Consider the following 21,795-nt stretch of genomic DNA (forward strand, 5'->3'; position numbering starts at 1 on the left):
AACACAGCTCTTCCATCCTTCACTGTTGGTGATTCATGTCAGTCAGAGTGGTGTTGGTTCAGTAACCTGTGACTACTTCAAAAACTCCACAGGCTCTCATAAGCTGAATAATTGTGAGGCTGTTTATTTTTTTCATTACTTTATTTGGTGTAAGAGCTTTTGTTTGATACTAAATATGTATAAAAATTATAATTTTAGATACGTAAAATCACCATAAAAGTCAAGAAATTATTTTTGTAATATTGATTTGTGCTCATTATGTAAAGTTCTATTCACATTTTGAGTGATTTGCAATTGTTATGATATTTTTAGGTCAACTAAACTTCAAGGAAATCTTTTATAGTTAAATTTGGGTGTAAGGTGTTACAATTTTTGAAGATACTCCAAACAAGAAAAAATTTGATATATCTAAGGAATTTGATGTTATCTACAGTCATGAAAAGTAAGGAAACAAATTTAAACATGGAGTACCATAAACTTTGGAAAAAGGATAAGCAAAATAAATTCAAAATAGAGATTTAGCTCCTAGATATTCATTACTTGGAGGTTCTCGTTCAGCTCTAAGAACTCTGTTTTAGTGAATATTAACGGCATTCAATCTCAATATAAGAAAATTTCTTTTAAAAAGTTCTTAATATTAACAAATGTTTGATCCTATTAAATTTATTAATAGCTGTTGATGATAGTATTGGAAATTGTTCCAGTAGTTGGAGCTCTCAACAAATAACTATTATGAGGTAGATTATTTTCTGAAATCACAGTATGTTTTAACTTCCAAGATTAGTTGGGTGGAGCTTCGAAGTTAGAGATCCAAAATATATTTCTAAGTTAACAGCTGTAAATTTAAATGCCCTGGCATTAGGTGTTGCATCTTGTGAGATATTTTCAATGATATTATTAACATTAAAACTAAAAAATTACTTTGTTCAATTCCACGCAGAGGTCCACTTAATTTGTGCATGTATTCATCATATCAAACTTACATTCGTTTTAGCTAATTTTGAATTTTGGTAGTCATGTGCTACTAAGCCATGTTGATATAGATTTAATAAAAATAATATCATATGACCTACCACTTAGAATTTTTTTTTTTAGAGTTTTTATTTTGTAACAACCATTTTTCAATATCTAAACCGACTAATAATCTATGTATAAGACTAATTTGAGATAAATAATTGGTGGTAAATTATAATGAAAGCACAATACAGCAATCAACAGTTATTTATTTATTAAATTTATTTTTTTCACAAAAATGTCATTCTAAAAGTTAATGAATAGTAGAAGTCAAGCATTATTGTTTGCATTTGCTGGAACAATTGAGTTTCAAATTATCTGTAACAAACATACAAAACTATTAAGTTCTCTTACACTAACCACAAATATATAATTCAGTTTCCTAAAATATCACAATAGACCACATTAAAATTAACAGTGCTAATATTGCGACACAAACTTCACCAATCACTATACTATAAAATTCTAAAAGACATGATTCCCAGTGATTTTAGTTATAATTTTGCACATAATTCTTTTCAAGAGATTTGTATAATGTAAGGAGATGATGTATTTTATACATTATATTGATAAAAATACCTATGTAGCAACTTATAAATTCATTTAATTTCCAATGTCCATAAAATCGGACATTCCTCATAATGTCTACATTTCTCTGGTATTTTACACAAGATCAACAAAGGTGGTTTTGTAAGTTTTCAACAAATGTTTAAAAAGGTGTAGTTACGTTTTACAAATGTAAAAAAAGTGTAAATTTGAATCTTATTTTCTTAGTGCTTGTTTTTTCTGAATAAATACTATAAAACAGAACATTTAGACAAAATTGATATTCACCAACTACACCTCCATGCCAAAATTGGTCTTATTTAGCAACAGACAATTATTTTAATTGGGTGGTACCTCAAAACTGTCATTTCCAATATAAACTAAAATTACACTGTTTTATCAACAGAAAACTTCAAGAACAACAAGAAGAAAGTAAAAAGAGCAATGAACAGACAAAGGAACTTTTATGGCTTCTGATATTTCTTGAGAATTTATAATTTTGTATACAGGGTCAGTCTTAGTTGATATATACTTACTTTTGTCATATCTATTAAAAAACTTTCTTTCTCATAGTATAAAGAGAGAAGGTTCAATTATGTTGGTTCTGCTGTCATAGAAAATTAGCCTAAGACAAAACTAGGTGTCTCCTTCATCACTTTTTCTTGAAGTCCTATTGAACATTTCCATTATTCCTTTTGGTACATTATAAGTTAATCCATTGTAAAAGTAAACAGTTTCTATCAAGGAGAGGAATATTCAATAAAATTCCATTCAATACTAAAGATTACATCTCCATCATGATGATAACCAATGCAAAATAAGGTATTTTGGAGCTTTTCTAAAACATATATTATTTGTAATTTACTATTTTAAACGATGTTTCTGAACTCTGTATGATTAGTTTCCGACTAATAACATAATAATGGACAGCTTCAAAATAAATCATAAAAACTTTAGCATTTAAGTCACTAGCGTGTTAAATTAATTATAATAGCAGTTCATGTTGTGCTCTGCTTCTTGCACTGCCATAGCACAAACACTTTAATTATATTATATGATTTATTACTATATCAGTCCACGATATAAATGGTTCCAAAAATAGGTATCAGTAAAGGATGATATCTAATTAGGTCAGCTTTGAGAGTTACATAATAGACTGAATGAAATTTAGGCTTCATCGCTCTGATCATGGTTGTTTAAAATTAAATCATCCAGTATTAGAATAACCTGAATCATCATGTTGAGACCAACACATGATCTAGACAGCCCAGTGTGATATTGTCAACTCTGGACTGAGACAAATTTAAGAGTGTTTTTGTCAAACATGGTCTGTCTCAAATTTTGTAAAGGAATTACGAACAAAGGTCTCACAACAGTATTGGACATTTTTCAATCTAGAGCTGTTATTCCTGTCTCTAAACATGTTCAGTTTTCATTCTAGGTTAACATGCAAAACATAAAGGCTCTATGCTAAATTTTTGTGTGATCTTCATTAAGGAAGGTTCTATATCAGTCACTTATAGAATGGATATCATCATAAACATGAGACACGTTTGCTACAAATCCATTTTTGCTGTCCAAAAACGAATAACATTGTGAATCTTACAACTGACTTAAAGACAAAGTTGAGTATCTAATGTGCAATAAAAGTAAAGAGTAAAACCTGTCATTTGGCAATTAGTGACATTTGCTTAAGAATATAAAAGCCTACAAAAATTTATCAGTTAAAATTATTGGGAGAACTATAGAAAAGGAAGGAACTGATTCTATTACATGTACATGAATACCATGGCTAGTTAGAATCAATAAGAGTAACTTGTAAAATATAATATACAAGTCATAAAATAAGATTGAAATCATTGTACAGGAAGTAACAGACGATTTAAAATAAAAAATTTAACTAACTGAAATTAGGAGGGAACCTTAGCTTGGCTTATCTCAACGTTCACTCACTAAATAAATAATGGTTTGAAGAAATGTGGTCACTTGTAACTGATTTTGGTTTTCATGTGTTTGGTGCATTTGAGACTTGGCTAGACCCCAGCACTCCATCGGACCACTGTGAGATTCAAGGCTACATGATGGTGAGGGCTGATCGCTCCTCGGTGGTGGGGGCTGGAGTCACTATTTACGTTAAGGATGGCATTGCTTTCAGCTGTTTCATCCTACATGAAGTGAACTGTGCTATTGATTATTGATTATAGCTGTGGTCTTTAAAACCAGGGGAGTGCGTCTCTGTACCTGCATCACATTCAGGCCCCCAAATGCTAAATACACATGTCTCAAAACCTTGTTTCATTCGTTATGTACTGAAATGGCTGTGGAAGTGGATACAGTTATTTATCTGGGAGACACTTACATTGATCTGATGTCGCACACTAGCAATGATACAAAATACCTCTGACAATTAATGAAATGTTCAAACACAGTCCAGCAAATCTGCGAACCCAAAAGAGTCATTGCCAACTCGGCCACGCTAATAGATCATATAATTGCAGAAAAATTGGTGAGGTTGGAGAGTTGTGACACCATTGACACTTCTAGTATTACAGATCAGAGGAGTAAAAATAACAAATCATAAGCTTGTATATTGCAGCATATGTATTGTATTGTAAAGTAAAGAAAGAAGTAACCAAGTTCATAAAAAATGGAGATTATTCCCAGTTTAAAGGCAATACGTTTTTGAGTGATGTGGCAAATTTTGATTGGAAAAATAGTTAATTCATACAAGGAGTGCAAAATATAGAACAATTTATATCTTCTAGCATAGCAAAAATTTATGACGAAAACGGTCCCATAGTCAGTAAACGAGTAACCAAAGTGAAAATACCATGGGGGAGTAAAGAAATTACTAACTTTTACAAAAGTTAAAAATAAATTTAGAGAACCTATTGGTATACAAAAAATAAGAATGACTGGAACGTGTATGAGTGAGCAAGAAATATACTTACTCAACAAAACGATAACACAACTAAAAAGGTCTAGAGAGTTTTAGAATTGTATGAGACAAGAAAATGTAGTGGGTGGCACAAAAAAGATCAACTTGACCAAGACTGATATGGATTCAGTTAATAAGTTCTTTGCTGACATGGATGGGTTCATACTATGATCAATTAAGAATACTATAAGTTTTTATTCCTAAACTGAGCTTGAAAGTATAAAAGATAAATTTATATTTCAGAGGACGAAGTAAAATAGGCAATGAATAGCGTTATGTCAAAAGCAGTTGGCAGTGACGGAATATCAATAAATGTGATTAAAGCCGTTAGTCCATATGCCCTGAGAGTATTAACACATTTAGTGAATGAATCTTTACAAACTGGCGAATTTTCAGTCATGGAAAATGGGTTTTGTCTACCCACTACCGAAAATCCATAAGCCAACCAGAATTGAACAACTGAGACCTATCTCTATTTTGCCTGCCATCTCGAAAATCCTTGAAAAGATTACTGAACATCAAATAACGGAGAATATGGAGAAAGATTGTGTACTGCCAAAGCTACAGTCGGGGTTCAGAAGGGACCACAGCACTTGTACAGCTTTGATAAATATATTTAGCAACCTGTTTGAGGCAAGGGATAAGGACAGGTGTAGCACACCTGCCATGCTTGATTACTCTCAGCTACTGGCAAGAATGCACTACTTTGGGTTTCGGGGGAGTGCAATCTGCTGGGTGCGTTCTTTCTTGGCGGGCAGGCTGCAGGTAACTGGTGTGGGTGCTGGGCTGCCTTTGCCGTAGCTGAAAACGAGGGGTGTTCCTCAGGGCAGTTGTTTGGTGCCAGTCCTCTGTTCATGCTCTACACAGCAGACCTGCCTGGCTTTGTCACTCACTGTGCCGCCCATGCACATGTAGATGATTTGAAATTGAATCTTTCCTATGAGCCTAATTTAGTGGATGTTGCCATTTCGGAGATTAATTCAGATCTTAATAGTATAAAATTGTGGTCAGGAAATCATGCCCTCAAGCTCAATATTAGTAAGCGTTCAGTTGTCCATATAGCAGTACCTCATGTGCTGCAACTTGTAAGGAATAACTCTGAGCAAGTGATGCTTGATGGTGAGATCCCAAAAAAGTAACGGACACAGTGTAAACTCTTGGAGTGTTGATGGACAGCGATCTTTCGTTCACAGATCACGTGACTTCTGTCAGTCAGCGCACTCTGGGGAGGTTAAGGGGGCTGTACCGGTTCAGATCCTTGCTACTTCAGGCTGTTAAGTTGCAGCTGTATCAACACTCTCATTCTGTCTGTGTTCTACTATTGCTACCCAGCCTAAGGGAATAGCGTTTTGAAAGAGGGCGCTGAGCGAATCCAAAAAATGCAGAACACTACATTGGGTTTCATTTACAATTTAAGTAAACAAAACAGGGTATCTGCTCATCGTACAGAAGCCAGTCTGATGCGTATGGAGGCTGTGTGTAGAACACTGACATGTTCACAAGATCCTGACACTTGGGGAGCCATTGTACCTGTATGAGAGCTCTTGTTCTGGGAGGAGGTCACCTTGCGTCAAAGGAAAAGACTCCACCTCCTGAGAGTTCACCTTGAGCTCAGGAGGAAAGAGAGGTTTGGTTATTTCGGACCGTCATTGTTTAACGCCCTCCTCTGTGACCTTAAGTCGCTGCCTTTCTATAGTTTTAAAAATATACTTAAGCAGTGGTTTTAGCAGAAATATCTGAATGTGTAATTTTTTCTTAACTGATGTTTTTTAGTTTGTAAAATGTATTTTATTAGTTAATAAAAAAGGAACGAAGCTGAAGGCATCGCTGAATGACTGGCTGACATCAAGACCCTTCTACACCCTAGATGAATATGTGCACTGGAAAGACATTCAAGAGTGACATTATTTTTTTATACAATTTGAATTGTATCCACTGTAAACTGACGCTATACATTTCTCTAAGAAATTTTGTAATAAAGAGTTTCTGATTTTTTCTAATTAATGTAGTGTAGTTTTAAGAAACCTTTATCGTTAATAATAATATTAGTGGCGTAGCTTTGACTGTACTTATTTTGAAAAACAGAATTTGTCTGAAAATCGTTCAACAATAAAGGCATTTTTATTCATTTATTTATTAAATAGGAACATTTTATTATATACATTTAAAAACTACACACATGGACTATTCTTCAACGTAATCCCTGTTCAAATTGAGGCATTTATCATAACGTGACACAAGTTTTTCAATTCCAGCTTTGTAGAAATATGCCGCTTGTGGTCTTAACCACTGATTAACGCCAGCGTGATGTTCAGCGCCACTATTGAAGCGCTGAGTTGCGAGCCAGATATTAATCGCTAGAAAGAGGTGGTAGTCGCTTGGTGCCAGATCTGAGCTATAAGGCGGATGATCAAACACTTTCCAATCAAAATCATCCAAGACTTGTTATGTACGACTGAATGGGAACGTGCATTGTTGTGGAAAAACAAAATGAGCTCAATTATCCCCTACGTTTGTTTTGTATCGCTCGCCGTAGCTTCTGCACAGTACCTCTCTACATTGATTTTTGACCCTTGTTCAAGGAAATCAGAATCACACCCTTAGTACACCAAAAAACAGTTGCCATAATCTTTCTCACTGACAGAGTTTGGAGACATTTTCTTGGTTTTTTTTTTTTTTTTTTGGAGAATGTGTGTGCCCCCATTCCATAGACTGCATTTTTTATTTACAATTGACATGCTTCACCCATGTTTTATCACCAGTAACGATACGATTGAGAAGTTTGTTAACATGTTTGTTGTATACATCAAGGAAAGTTAACGATGCCGCACTTCTTTGTTTTTTGTGATCTTCTGTAAGGATTTTTGGAACCCACCTGCCACAAAATTTGTGGTATCCAAGCTTCCCTACAACAATTTCATGAAGTAAACTTAGTGGAATTTGTTGGAAATGTTCTGAGAGTTCAGTCATTGTGAAACACGATTTTCACGAACTTTGTCATTGATTTTCAACATCAAATCTTCTGTCACTAGGCTTGACCGACCGCTACAACTATCATCATGAACATGGTGCAGCCATTTATAAAGTCAATGTACTACTGCTTTACTGCATTCACTTATTATTCCATTCCCATAAACTTCACACAGTTGGCGATAAATTTCAATTGGTATATAGTTCTTTGCCAACAAAAACCTTATCACTGAACACACTTTACAAGTGGCGGGATTTTCAATTGCAGCACACATTTTGATTAGTCACAGTAAGAAAAGTAAAAGAGATACAGACCTCACATGACTACAGCTCGATGCGTACTGAACGCCAGAGTTTTTTTAGCACCAATATGGTGGCTGTAGCCTTGGCCACTGCCGCACCATTCAAAAACATCTGTTACTTTCTGGATAGTCCTTTTATAACAAATAAACTGAAATTAGTGTATCCAAATAATTATCAGTTGAATTTAAACTAGCAGCAGTATGTCATTAAATCAGCCAATAAGCTGTTGAAACAATCAGTTCACAAAAAACAATCTAGTTCTAAGTAAATGTACAAAACCTTAACAAATTAAATATTATTCTTCAAAGATCAATGTTCCTTGTATTGCAGTTACAGTGTGGGGGCGGCCATGGCCATAGCTTGTAGAGTAGCAAATACAGATCCAGCAGCGACATTTCCAACAAATGCCTGTGCTCCAGCAGCAAGGCCTCCTGCCACTGGTCCCATGGCACTGAAGCCTATTACAGGCAACACGGCAGGAGCTAATACTGGTAGAGCAATGATGGTCCTTGTCTTGTACTTACGGTGTGGGGGCGGCCATGGCCATAGCCTGTAGAGTAGCAAATGTAGATCCGGCAGCGACATTTCCGACAAATGCCTGTGCTCCAGCAGCAAGGCCTCCTGCCACTGGTCCCACGGCACTGAAGCCTATTAGAGGCAAAACGGCAGGAGCTAATACTGGTAGAGCTATGATGGCCGATCCAACGCCAGTGACAACAGCAAAAGCAAGGAGACCCATACTATAACAGTTATTACATGAATTAAGATCATGCCAATTATTAAAAAGTTTGGATAAAGATTATGATATGTAACCATTAATGTACCTTATGTCCATGCTAAATCCAAGGTGACCAAAGAAAAGATGGTACCCAGCAGGGATCACTTCTCGCTGGTTTATACCTTCCAATTGAACCCACCACTGGGCACAGCAAAAACCAATGTGTGACTTCAATCTAGGCAATCATATGGATCTAGGGCAATTTGATAGGCCTAGTCTACTGTGGGAGATGACTGTTGGAGTTGATTGGGTTTGTTCCCTAACCTCAGAGGTTCTTGCTAACCTCAACAAGGGTATGCCACCCCCTGTCTACTTTGACTGGAGATGCTAGTTGAGAGCTGGCCTCCCCTTCTTCCGGGGGGACATGACTTTGAGATGTAGTGCGCTAATTCTTCCTCATAGATCTCGATAGGAGGCGGCTCCTACTCTCTAACCTTACCCATCCTGAATATCTTGTCACTCCGGAAAAAAAAAAGGGAAAGATCGTGTGTGCCTGCAGTGAGAGGTATAGGTCACTTAAAGAAGGAATACAAGGCCGATCCACATTGTTTTATCTCCATTGTCGGGACTGGAACTTGGTATGTTCTCATACAGGATCTGGCACATGCAAAAACTAAAAAAATCAATCGGTGGATCTTTACAAAAGTCAAGCAGCTGATGCTGTTTTAAATCAAACTAGGTTGGAAAAACATATAGACCTTCTGATCATCAGCGAGCAGTATGAAAATAAGAATGATCCAGGGTGGTTTCAGGAAGACTTCGGAACGGCAACCATTTGGACTCCTGATACAGGCCATGTCACCGTGCTCGGCGCCTCATTTGAGCACGCGCACTACTGTCCTTCCCCCCACTAGCAGTCACGGTACAGTCTCACTGGAAAGCGACCACTCCAGCTAGGCTCACAACGCTCATTATTGTTTTCTTGCTCCCTGTGTGCAGTCAACACCCTGTGTTTGTGTTGTGATACTTGTGGAAGTTTTGGAGCTGCTGGCATGGCAACACCGACTGTATTTAAGTCGAAGCTGGATGGCAAGGTTCTGAAAAGTCAGACACTTGAAGTTATTTCTAATGTGATGGATTTTATGAGTAGAGAGGGTAAAGAGGGAACATTTGTTATTGACTCTAAGAAAGTGAGAGAAAGAGTGGCAACAGCTGTCGGTGTTTCGCAGCGAACTCTAACCCGTATAAGTGCCGAAAAAAGAAAATTAGCTGAAACAACGACTTCCTTTGAAACTCCAAACAAAGTGAGAAAGGTGCCAAAAAAAGGTGACTGGACTCGATGATTTTGATCTTGGTGTTCACTCTTATTCTATATTGTTATGTTATTTTACTATGAAATGTTATTGTAAAAGTGGCGATTGCCGTGGAAATAAATAAATGAAATGAAATAAGACGGACAATCAACAATTTTTATTTGACCGAAAAATGTCTACCAACACTGAAGAAAATTTGTTCAAAACTCGAAAGTGAAATACATTTTACCGGGTCTATCTCGAGTTTGAGAAGAATTGTTAGGAAAATGGGCTACAGATGGAGAAAGACCAAATCAAACAAACATATTCTCATGGAAACCCAGGATGTTGCTTACAAACGATTTGTATATTTGAGAAAAATTCAAGAATACCGGAAGGAGAAACGCCCCATAGTTTTTACGGACGAATCTTACATCGATTCAGCTCATGTTTCCGGAAAAGGTTGGTCCGATGACTCAAATGCAGGAGTGGCGGCCCCATTGTCCAAAGGCGAGCGACTTATTTTTCTACACGCAGGAGGAGAAATGGGCTTTGTGAAAAACTGTTTGACAATGTGGAGAGCCAACATAAAAACAGGAGATTATCACGACAATGTGAACGGCAAGATGTATTTTAAATGGCTGACGGAAAAATTAATTCCAAATTTACCTCCTCGGACTGTTGTGGTTATTGACAATATCTTATCAAAATGTCCAAGTAGATAAGTGCCCAACTTCGAAGAACACTACATCAGAAATGCAAGATTGGCTGATACAGAAGAATATTGCATTCTCATCGTTATCACTCAAGGTGATGAGTTGATTAGGCAACACAAACCGGCACACATTCGCTATCAAATTGACGAGATTATGAGAGAACATGGACACGACATCCTTAGGCTCCATCCATATCATCCCGAACTCAATGCCATAGAGCTAATCTGGGCTGATGTAAAAAACTGGGTTGCAGCTCACAATGTGACTTTTAACATACATGATGTTGAGTGCCTTGTGAACCAGAAGTTTGAAACCATAACTGAAACGGACTGGAAAAAATATGTGAAAATGTGAAGAAAATGGAAGAGAAGTTCATAGGAGTTCAAAGTCAACTGGAAGATACCATTGAATCTTTTGTTATCGATCTTGGTGCAGAGTCCAGTGAAGAGGACAACAGTGACTTTTCTGAAGATGACATTGAAGACGGGAATTTGTCAGGGATCGAAGAGTTGATTTAAATGTTTATTTCCAATCTACACCCATTATTGTTTATGGACAACGAGGAGGACAATATATCACTTTGGAATCTTTAATCCCACAATGTTGTAATTATTGTATATAATAAATATTGTTTTGTGAGTATGTAAAATATGTAAATAACTTTTAATGCGGCCTCCGGCATTCTCAAGCCTGCAATCGAGTATTGAAACTCTGAACGCAGAGAGAAAGTTATTTGTAACCATCAGAGGGAAATACCTTATCACAATAATTATGTCATGGATTTAAAGAAATATTATTTAAACATTTCTATGAAATCAATTTAAAGAAATATTTTGGTTCATACTGTTTAATATAAATGTGTTTCCTCCATTGATAAAATAACGAAGATATTTTAATTTGTTGTGGAAGACACGAGGGCCAGAGGGACCTGCTAGAGTTGACTGTACCGAGTAAAAGTAGGGGAGGTGGAGTGGGAGCATTGGCATTGTCTCTCAGGCCACTCTCCCCTACGGGCCGAGCACGGTGACACTACCTGTACAAGAGGTAAGTTGCTTGTATAAGCATCACACTGGAAGGGCTGCCGCTTCTCTCCCGAGAGTATCCTATACTTCCAGATAAAGATTAACAATTTGAAGGACACCCTAAAAACATGATGGTAATGTAGTGGTCACCAGTGACTTTATTGGGAAATCTTTTGAGTTGGGTTTGACCCATATAGATGCCACGGAGAAGGTGATGTTGCAGATGAAGCTCACTTGGAACACAGGTGTGTAAGAAGAGAATTTAAGTTTGCAATAAATTAGAGCAAGCGTCTCAAGTGGGAAGAGCTTATGCAGATCCCTGGGGGCTGGAATACAGGATTTTAATGCGAAAGCTCGGATCTCTGTTGCCCAACCCCATGATGAATACTGAAAGGATGTATCACGACGTCGACTCTCTCTTTCCAACTCATCCCATGAGAAATTTGGAGGTGCATTTGGCACCAATTCAGAGCTGTTTACAGATGAACAGACCTGCAAAAACACTTCGAAACAAGAAGATGGCATTCCTGGGCTAGATGGCATATTCAGTGAAGTGCTGAAGGCAGCTGTGGAGGTGTGCTCTGAAGTGCTCCTGAGAATATACAGCTGCTGCTTGGAGGCTCTAGACTTGATCAGCAAAGCTAAGAGGGATCCAAGCTCCCCATCAGCGTATAAGCCTCTCTGTATGCTCGATGTTTCAGGGAAGCTGTTGGAAAAACTCCTCCGGCCACATCTGACAAAGGCGATTCAGGAGGCTGGTGACCTCTCCGTATAGCTTCAGGTCAGGAAGTCAACCATTGGTGCCATTAAAGAAGTGGTAAGTACATTTCAGGTCGCACAGCAGAGGAACCACTACTCCATGGATATAATACTGTAATACTGGCCACTCTGGACATCAAGAATACTCGGCAAGATGGATTAACAAGCTGCTTTTCAGGATCCCAGAATATTTGCGTAGGATGCTGCAAACCTACCTGATAGATCGGCAGCCGGTTTTTATGACATCAGATGGCGAACACAGGAGGGAGGTCAAAAGCAGGGCTGCTCAGGGTTGTATCTTTGGCCCGACTTGTTGAACGTTTTCTACGATGGAATTTTGTGTTTGCAAATGCCTTCGGAGGCTTTGCTGGTAGGATATGTAGATAACATTGCTGCAATCATAGTTCTTAGTAGTACAGAATATAAAAAGTTGGTGCTGAACATGGTAATGCAACACGTGAGCTCATGGCACCGTGAACATGGGTTAACACTAGCGATTAGAAAAACTGAGTTGTTTCTGCTCATACGGGAAAGGATTTCTACTGCCATCCAACTCCAAGATGGAAGAGTTGTACAAAGTGTAACAGTGTTAATTTGGACGTTTAATATTGTGTAACCATAATATTAGATTGTAATTATGTTGGCAAACAAGTTTGATCAGCCTGGTAACTCCTCATCAGCTGGTTGTCAAACAAGCTGCAGCTCCATCTGGCTAAACAATAGTTAACTCAGACTTTCTTGTTAGACTGAATTTCCATGAGGTTAACTAATGTCTTTACCCACACTGCTCTCTTCCTGGCCCATTTTTGGATTTTTGCCAGGGATTTGTACGGGAGCTATTTGTGTACCTCTGAGTGTCTGCGTACATTATCCCTATCTACCTGGAAAATCGAATGAACGATTACCTGCCGCTGTATTCCACTGACAGTGAACCCTTCCGGAGGCTACTGTCTTAATTTTGGAATGTAATCAGCTATGGATGTAACTTACGTACCGATAAGTAGTAATTCTTTGTTATTCAAACCAATTTGTGGATTACCTCGAAACACCAGTAACTAGTAAGGCTAGACAGTCTGACTGAAGATTCACTTTTCCTCAAAACGATATTTTTAATATTCTGAAGAAACCCTCTGTGCTCTACCTCGCTGCGGCTACCTCAAAGAGCTTGCATTGCGTAGTTGAATAATTACTTGTATATTTTCTATTTTACATACATACCTGTATCCAGTAAGTGTGTGCCTATGTCTAGTTAAAAACTGTGTAATTTATTTTATGGGTAAATACCAGAAATATTAGTGGCCGGCCAAGGTATTGAATATTTTATTGTTGTTCATCTCACTTGGTTTTCATTACTAGCCAATGTAACTTGTTATCTTCAGTTATTAATTTTTAAGTAAAAACAACAATTACTCAAATTTTACTAAAACTTGTTATTTGCATTAGATGAGTTTAACTTTCTTAGATGTATTTATTTGTCTTAATTCTTTAGTTGAAGAGGCCACTTTTACTTTGATTGGTTACAATTTCAATTATTTTCAACCTCATTCATTAACGAGTCTTTTACTTTGTTCTGATATGTCCTCAAACCTGAAACTACTGCTGAAAACTAGAAGGCGCCCTCTAATAATCCTGTTTACAGATAACTTTACGATTGGGTTATTGTGTGAAAACCACGCACACCTCCCACATCCCTAGACTGAGCAAACTGGGACTACCTTAGTACCTGGATACCAAGCTCTCATTTTGGAAGCATATCCAATACTTATCAGATAAATAGCAATGTAACAGCAGCGTTGAGCAGACTTATGGCGAATATCAGGGGCCCGACCACAGGGAGAAGGCAACTCTTAATGTTGATTACAAACCTACTCTACGGATGTGAGGTTTGACCGTCACTATAGAGAAAGGAAAGTATAGAAGGAGAATGGCTTCTGTTCAGAGAAAAGCTGCTTTGAGGGTCGCTAGCTTGTACTGGACAGTCTCTGAGCTAGCACCATGCAGAGATAGGAAGTTTGCTGAGTTGCTGAATCCCGTGGAAATTGAATGAAGAAGTTGATCGGTAACATCACAGAGTGGATGGACAGACAACACAGCGAGGCAGTTTTCTTCCTCACTCATTTATTGTTGGGCCAAGGTTATTTTGGAACGAACCTGCACAGGATGGGAAACGGGAGTTGCCCGTTTGCGTTTTTGGAGATTCATCTCGGGATGATGCGGACATACCTTCTTTAGGTGCAGACGATGGACAGAAGAAAGGAGGGAGTTTATAATGCAGCTGCAGGAAGAAGATCTTTAACTGCAGACTATCATTGGAGTTATGCTCTGAGGACAGGAATGCTGAAATATGGTGGCCAAATACGTGGAGAAAATCTTAAGGGCGAAAAAGGTGACTCTAGATCGTAAAAAACTAATCTAGGGAACAAAAGGTCTGGTCCAAAGTATTGGGAACATAATTTCCAGGCTGGTCCAAGAGGAGGAGGGGATGTTTTTTGTGGGTATGCCCTACACTTGTTCATTTGGTTACGGTAAGGCCAAGCGTTCGTAAAACTGATGAATTGTTTACATCCCCTCTGCAAAAAAATAATTCGTTGAATCATATAGTGCCTGATCCCTCCATGTATCAAAGTTTAACATATTGACTGTGAAGGGCGTACATTAGTACTCCGGCTGTCCTTGAGTCAGTACATGATTCATATCGCAGTTAAGGTGTTATAAAGAAAAAAAAGAAAAATAAAAAAGATGGCAGACTTCGAGAAAAACAATAAAAAATATGATCTGTCATAAGTTATATATGAAAATTAATTTTAAGAAATAATAAAGTTTAGTACATTGCTTTCTGAACCTATCACAGCAACTAAAATTCATTTTAAAACTAAGACTATAGTTAGGCCTACTCATAGAACAAATTTTGAAACATTGCATCATGTTACGTACTATGTGCAGCTGCAACCTTTATTACATACACTGTTAGAACAAACAAGTGACAAATCAACAGGTGGTCACAAATCAACAGGTGGTGACATAGAGTGACATCATGGGTAACCAACTGCTCCACACAATTGTACAATACAATATAATACCATGTAAAATAATATGTAAGTGTACTAAGACAAATGTACAAAAACAATCTGTGTCATTTTGATAAATGATGAAATTGAATATTTTATTGATGAAATACAGCATGGTATATTAAAACATCATGGATTTAATTACAATATAGTTACAAAGTTTAGAAACCAAAAAAATTATTAATTGAAACGTTTAAATATAAATTTACCATTCATGAAGTAAAACTCGTCAGGAGTGGTTCATGCTTGTGGTTGAAAAGATACGATTGGATAATTGCCAAACAAAATAAATAACTTTTACATCAAATAAATAAAAGCCAGTCGTTTTAAATTGTTAAGAAAATTGTGAACAAAGAATAATAAGAATTACTTCAAATTTAAGTAAAGTTTTCAAAATAGAGTGTTAAGATATGCTATTTATAAGAAATTTAACAATGGGACATATCAATTTGAATAAAGTTTAGGTCGGAATAGTTAGTAAATTTGGTGAAATAATATTCAACGGTGAGTTATAATTAAAGTGATTTAAATAAGAATTTGGAAAAAGTTTTTAACAGTTTAGTTTTATAAGTTCTCGTATCCAAGATGGCCATGAATGGAAAAAAGTTTTGTCTCACAAAAGAGAGGTTTTTTTGATGACAGTTGGTGAGCTTAATTCTGTGCCCTGAGCAGTGGTGTAGCTCATCCCCCTCAAGAAACATGAAAAGGTAAATAATACATATTTATTGTATGTAGTTTCAGTGGTTAAGTAACTTTAAACTGTTTCAATCAAGTATTGAGTTTGAGTACCTACTGTGGTGTAGAAAAAGGGATGATGTACAAGACAATGATAAACCAAAACAAATTATGACAATCTCGGACAGTTGTCCAACTATTCTATACAACTGTTGTGGGTTCTTGCAACTTTTCCAGTATCTACAGCTGAGAGTTGAGAGATAATTTTTGTCACATTTTGGTCACTGAAGAGGATAAAAACTTACTTTAGAAATTCCCTGGAAAACTATCAACTTATGGCATTAGCTCTACTATAAGTGCATTGCCCAGTTCCTATAACAGCAGGCAAGGTACTTGAGGAGATGGCAAAATCAGAAATGAGAAGAAATTTTTTGTAGGATGAACTTAGAACAAAAAGTTTGTTTACTTCACATTTTTGAACCAAAATGCCATTATAATTTGAAATATTTTTTTTTTTAAATGTTTGTTTATTCAGTATTAACTTTGAATTAATAAAGGGTTTCATACAATAAATTGTTGCCTAAAAGTAGTGTTTAGCCATTATAGTTTTCCAACTTTCTGAGGAAGAATGCCCAGATCATCCTCTTTCTGATGGTTATAACACCCCCTACTCTTGCTATGCCCCCTCCCTGAAATAATTTCTTGGCTATGCCATGGCTCTGAGCTTAATTATGTAAACAAAGCAACTATAACAGATACCAATTTTGGCACACATGTCATTATCACAAGTTCTTCGACAACAACTGTATCTCGTTGTTTAGTTTCAAACACAAGTTATAAATTGATATATCGATCGTGGCACAATTCCTTTTTTGGTATATTTCACAGAACTTTGCCAATTGCAGTAAGAATCCAAAACCACCATAATACTACATAAGTATTTATGGACTTAATTATGCACGAAATTGAAGCCAGCTTGTAAACTCCAGACTACACTTGGTACAGAGACAATATTAAGTAATAACACCTTTCAAGATAACACCCATTCACATTTGTAAAAAACTTTAAATTTAACTATTTCTCAATATAGATCCAAAATGACATTTTGTAAAATTATTAAATAATTTTAACCAACTTGTAAACTTGAATGTCATAATTATACACAATTTTTTTGTACTGTATCGACTCACTCTCCCCCTTATTCTGTTTGATAAGATACTGGCACAGGCCAGTGGCCCATGAGAACGTGCAGAATAAGGCTTAAAAGGGAAAAGGGGATCGGCTTCTCCTTAAAAATAAGAAAAAAATTGCAATAACGATTGTTTCACACGCTTTTCAATATCATGTAAAGTTTTTCAGATAGGCACAAATATTTATATTATGCAATAACATTGCGGAAACAATTGGGAACACAATATATAACTGTGATACTTCTTTATAACAACTAATCTTGGTAACTCCTTCTAAACTAAATATTGTCTCTACAATATTTAAACATAGCTTGGATGAGTTCGTGAACCAGTTTTAGGCAATAAAACTCTTCAAGATGGTTGCCAATCACATTTCTGCAAACACTATCATTGTTTTAGCTAATCATCAAGCTATTTTTCCAATATAGGCCCAAAATGACACATTTTAAAAACTACTGTTAAGTAGTTTTAATCAACTTTATAATCTTGTTTGCTTATTTAAAAAAATCTAAGGTAGGTGACCTTTAGTTTTTTTAAGGGATGGTTACATCTAAGTTATTATGTATTGTAGGTTAAAACAAAAACGTTTTTTATAATTCTGAGGTTATTTACAATATGGTTTGTTTTTATGAGTTTATTTACATCTTGTAGTCTTTCAGATAGAGGCCTCAAAAAGTTTAAATGGTACAAATAATATTGCAGAAATAATGGTCACTCACTATAAATGCCACAACTTCTAGCCAATTTAAACTAAACTTTGTACAAAAACTGTACTTACACATTGCTTGAAGTGGTTCATTACCAAGTCTCAACGAATAAAGTCCATATCTTAAACAAATTTATGTGCTTGTAAAGATTTTTGTCATGTTTCTAAATAATTTAAAGTGTTGAGAGTGTATTCTCAGGCCAACCTTGAGAGTCATAATAATACCATCAGTGTTTTGCAAATTAACTGTCCCAACTATTAATTCATTTCAAGTTTGATATTTTAAGATAACAGCCGTATGAGAAATCCACCTTTCCTTCACCTAAGCCTGAAAGAATATTTTAATAAAATATTGTACATTTTAATTTAATACCAGTAAAATCTTCTAGTTTTCATAAACTTTAAAATTTAAGATTTGAGTTCAAGCTATTTTTAAAGGCTGAAAGCGAATGTTTCTGTTATATTTATAACTAACTTAGTTTAAACATAGGCTACACTAATTTTCACTGCTCTGTCTCAGTCTATTGACAAACAAACAAAATTTCCTAAGAAACATACGTTTAACTTACTAGACAGATGTCATACAAAGTGTTTTGTTTTATGTCCGAAATATGCCCTTTTGAGTTACAGTATTTTCTTATTTTTAACCCTGACCAGATATTTCTCAAATTCTTGTCACTTCTTGTAATATCTCTTTTATATATTATTGAAACTGGGTGTTGTTTTTGGATCTGGATGGAGGTCATAAGCATTGAAGGGATGCAAAGATTTTCTGGAAATTCTTTTCATGGGGTGATAATGAGTTTTGTCTATCCTATGCAAATATTCAAGAGTATTTTTAACCATATACCATTGTTATACCCCAGTGTATTCTATACTTAAATCAACTGCATACACACATTGGAAGTCTTAAACAAAATTTAACAAAATTGTATATATCAAGTATAAATTGACAAGTTAAAATCATAAATTCATAGTTTTCCAATAAAAGTTATAATCTTCCATAAATTTAAAGAAAAGTAATTTTAAATTGATAATATTATTCGTGTTGTAGTTCTTACATTTTATTTAAGTTAAATAGGACTAATTTTTTATTTTCAAATGGTTTTATGTGGTTTAGCACTAAGCTAAATTCTATTTCCATTGTATTTTTGAGGGCAAAAATCTTAAAACTCAGAGTAAACTAAGTAAATATTGATTTATTTAAGTGAAAATATTTTCAGCAGAATTAAATTTATATTTGGTACCAGTAAGATTAAACGCCGGGGCGGCAAATCACGAATTTGACGTTACCAACGTATTCTGCTCACCCTCCTGAACAAAAAAATATATATAGTACTAGGGGGTGCAAATGACAAATAACATGATTTTAGGGGGTATATTGATAAGTGGTAAAGTTTCTAATGTTTTAATGTTCAGTTTGTGTGCTGTGTCTGGATAATCTGTTTACTTAAATATTATCTGCGGCCGGGACTGATAGCAGCCTGATAGCATACCTGTTATCTGAGTTGTCCGGGGCATAGGTCAGTTCTACACAAGATATTGTGTTCAGTAGGTCGGATTGAGTGAGTGAGTTTACAATGATGAATCAACCATCCACTAGTTCAACCAACCCTAGTGAATTGTGTGTGTCGGAGTGTTTCGTAGGGCACGTAAAGAGCTTACGTTTTAACCGAAACGAAATTATCTCTTTTTTAATAGAACAGGGCATTTTTAAAAATGAGTGTATTTGTTCGTCGTGCGGTCGAGTGGTGTTTTTAAACCGGGAGACTGTGTCGTTTCGTTGTGATAGACCACTTTTTTGTTGCTGCTGTTTAGCTATATCCGCCAACACACTAATGGTAAGTGTTCTCTGTTAATATCCATCTATATATTTGAGTTTTTCGTGATTTATTTAGTTTTTTAAACTTTACATAATTGCCTTTGCATTACATTTCAATTTATATTTTTGATCAGCCCCTCTAGAATTTTATATTTTACTGATAGGTACTATCTCGAGGGATGTTTTTCTTTTATTGACATCAGCGCGGGGCAGCACCGAAGGTGCTGCCGAAGCCCGCGCTGATGGCCGGAAGCACTCGTAATTAATTTTTTTCTCGAAAATTAAGAAAAACATTATTAATTTTGATCAAAATTCTGCTCATTTCTGTAATTTCTCATTTACGTTTGCAAAGATGGCGGCGCAACCGATGACGTCATCACGAGGTTCAATCATTGGCCACAAAAGGTCACGTGACGCTAGACGTGGATGTGTAGAACATGGAGATATTACTGGAAAGTTATTTAATTTTTTATTTTCTAGAACTTCGTTATTTCTCATTTCCACCCCATCAAACCTTATACTTTTTTTTATATAGGACGATTCCAATAAGTTAAGAACGCAAAACTCGTATTTTTCCGCCCCGGCGGTTAATATGATAATTACCTTATATTTTATGTCTATTGCCTATATGAGAGTTTACCATCTGCCAAAAATGATTTGGAATTTCTTATGGTAAATGTATACTGAATATAGATTATAATTTTTGTATTATAAAAAAGTATTAACAGATAATCGTATTTTAATAATACCTTAGGATGGAGGCAATAAAATATAAGTTTCTGAATTTCAACTTATGGATTTAAGGAGCTTTCTATTTATAACCAGTTTTAAACTTTAGACCCCATTTCAAGAGGAAAGTCTGATACACTGGCCTGCTGTTGGCTTAAATATTAACGCTTTTTTAAACAACCTACTGATTAAACATTACATGGATTGAATATCATAACAAGTATGTTTGCATTTTTTTTAATAACTCTGCAACTATTTATAGTTACTGTAGTATCTTTTTATTAAAACTTATATTTTGTCATTCTGTCATTGAAATGAGAAGAGAAGGCACAATTTTTATATGATAATGTTGCACTCCAGATTAATGTATAGAAAGACATGTCAGAAAACATAAAGTGTAAGGAAACATAATCCAGCAAACATTAAAACAAACTGCTACTTACATGTTTAAAAGATTGGCGTAGATTCTGGAAAATAAAGTTGCTGGGATAACTGTAGATTAGATTACTCGATAGCTTTCGTTTGTACGAACCTCTCGACACGTCAAGCAAGAATGAGCGGTTCCGACTGGAGCAAGCTAGTTATAACTACAGACTACAGAGTACCTTCTTTTCACCATGACTCACATTTATAACGACTTGACTGCTCTTGGACTCGTGGTTTCCCGCTGCTATTTAAATTTAAAGCAGTACTATACAGTGTATCCAACTGCAGTGGTATAGTACTGTACTACAAATATTACACTATGAAATAAAATAAACGACGACTTATTAATTATTTTAAGAATATAACTGAATAATTAAAAGATTATTTTCAATTTTATGGCAAATATAATGCAGAAAACTTTAGATTCATCCTAAATTCAGTGTTGCTTTTTGTGTTATGGGTTGGCAACTCTGGACCGTACTAGTAGGTGAACGGAGAACGGAAATTCACAGACTTGCAACTGTACATTACAGAATTCGTATCTAGCTAAATACTGCTGACTTATTCCAAGGTTACTATACAGAAGGTTGTCTCAGTCCAAGGTTACTATCGTGATTTTTTGTCATATCAGAATAATTTTTGAACTCCACTCATTGTAACATATTACTATATATTCTAAATTTAGCACAAGGCCTAAAATTATACAAAACAGTATACTGTAATAAATTGTTTTAAATTAATCTCCTAAAACTGGAAGTTTTATCTTTTCCCGTGGTTATATCGTCATGTCATCAGTGATTGCAATATGGGAAAATACAACTTTTTTATTTCATTGATGTCCCATCAGTATTTATGCGGAAATTACTGAATTTTGTGATAGAAATAGAGCTCCAGAGTACAA

The 21,795-nt window shown here is 35.7% G+C and overlaps 1 long non-coding RNA gene across 1 annotated transcript; it reads right to left on the bottom strand.

Annotated features, from left to right (window-relative positions):
* Positions 1 to 1,203: 1,203 nt before the first annotated feature.
* Positions 1,204 to 21,096, bottom strand: LOC124354208. Its single transcript, XR_006921664.1, has 3 exons — positions 20,912 to 21,096; positions 8,296 to 8,511; positions 1,204 to 1,332 (listed from the first exon to the last, which is right to left on the bottom strand). It is a non-coding gene; the product is annotated as an uncharacterized LOC124354208 (long non-coding RNA).
* Between the last annotated feature and the right edge of the window lie 699 nt (positions 21,097 to 21,795).

Source organism: Homalodisca vitripennis, chromosome 2, assembly GCF_021130785.1.
Source record: "Homalodisca vitripennis isolate AUS2020 chromosome 2, UT_GWSS_2.1, whole genome shotgun sequence".
NCBI lineage: Eukaryota > Metazoa > Arthropoda > Insecta > Hemiptera > Cicadellidae > Homalodisca > Homalodisca vitripennis.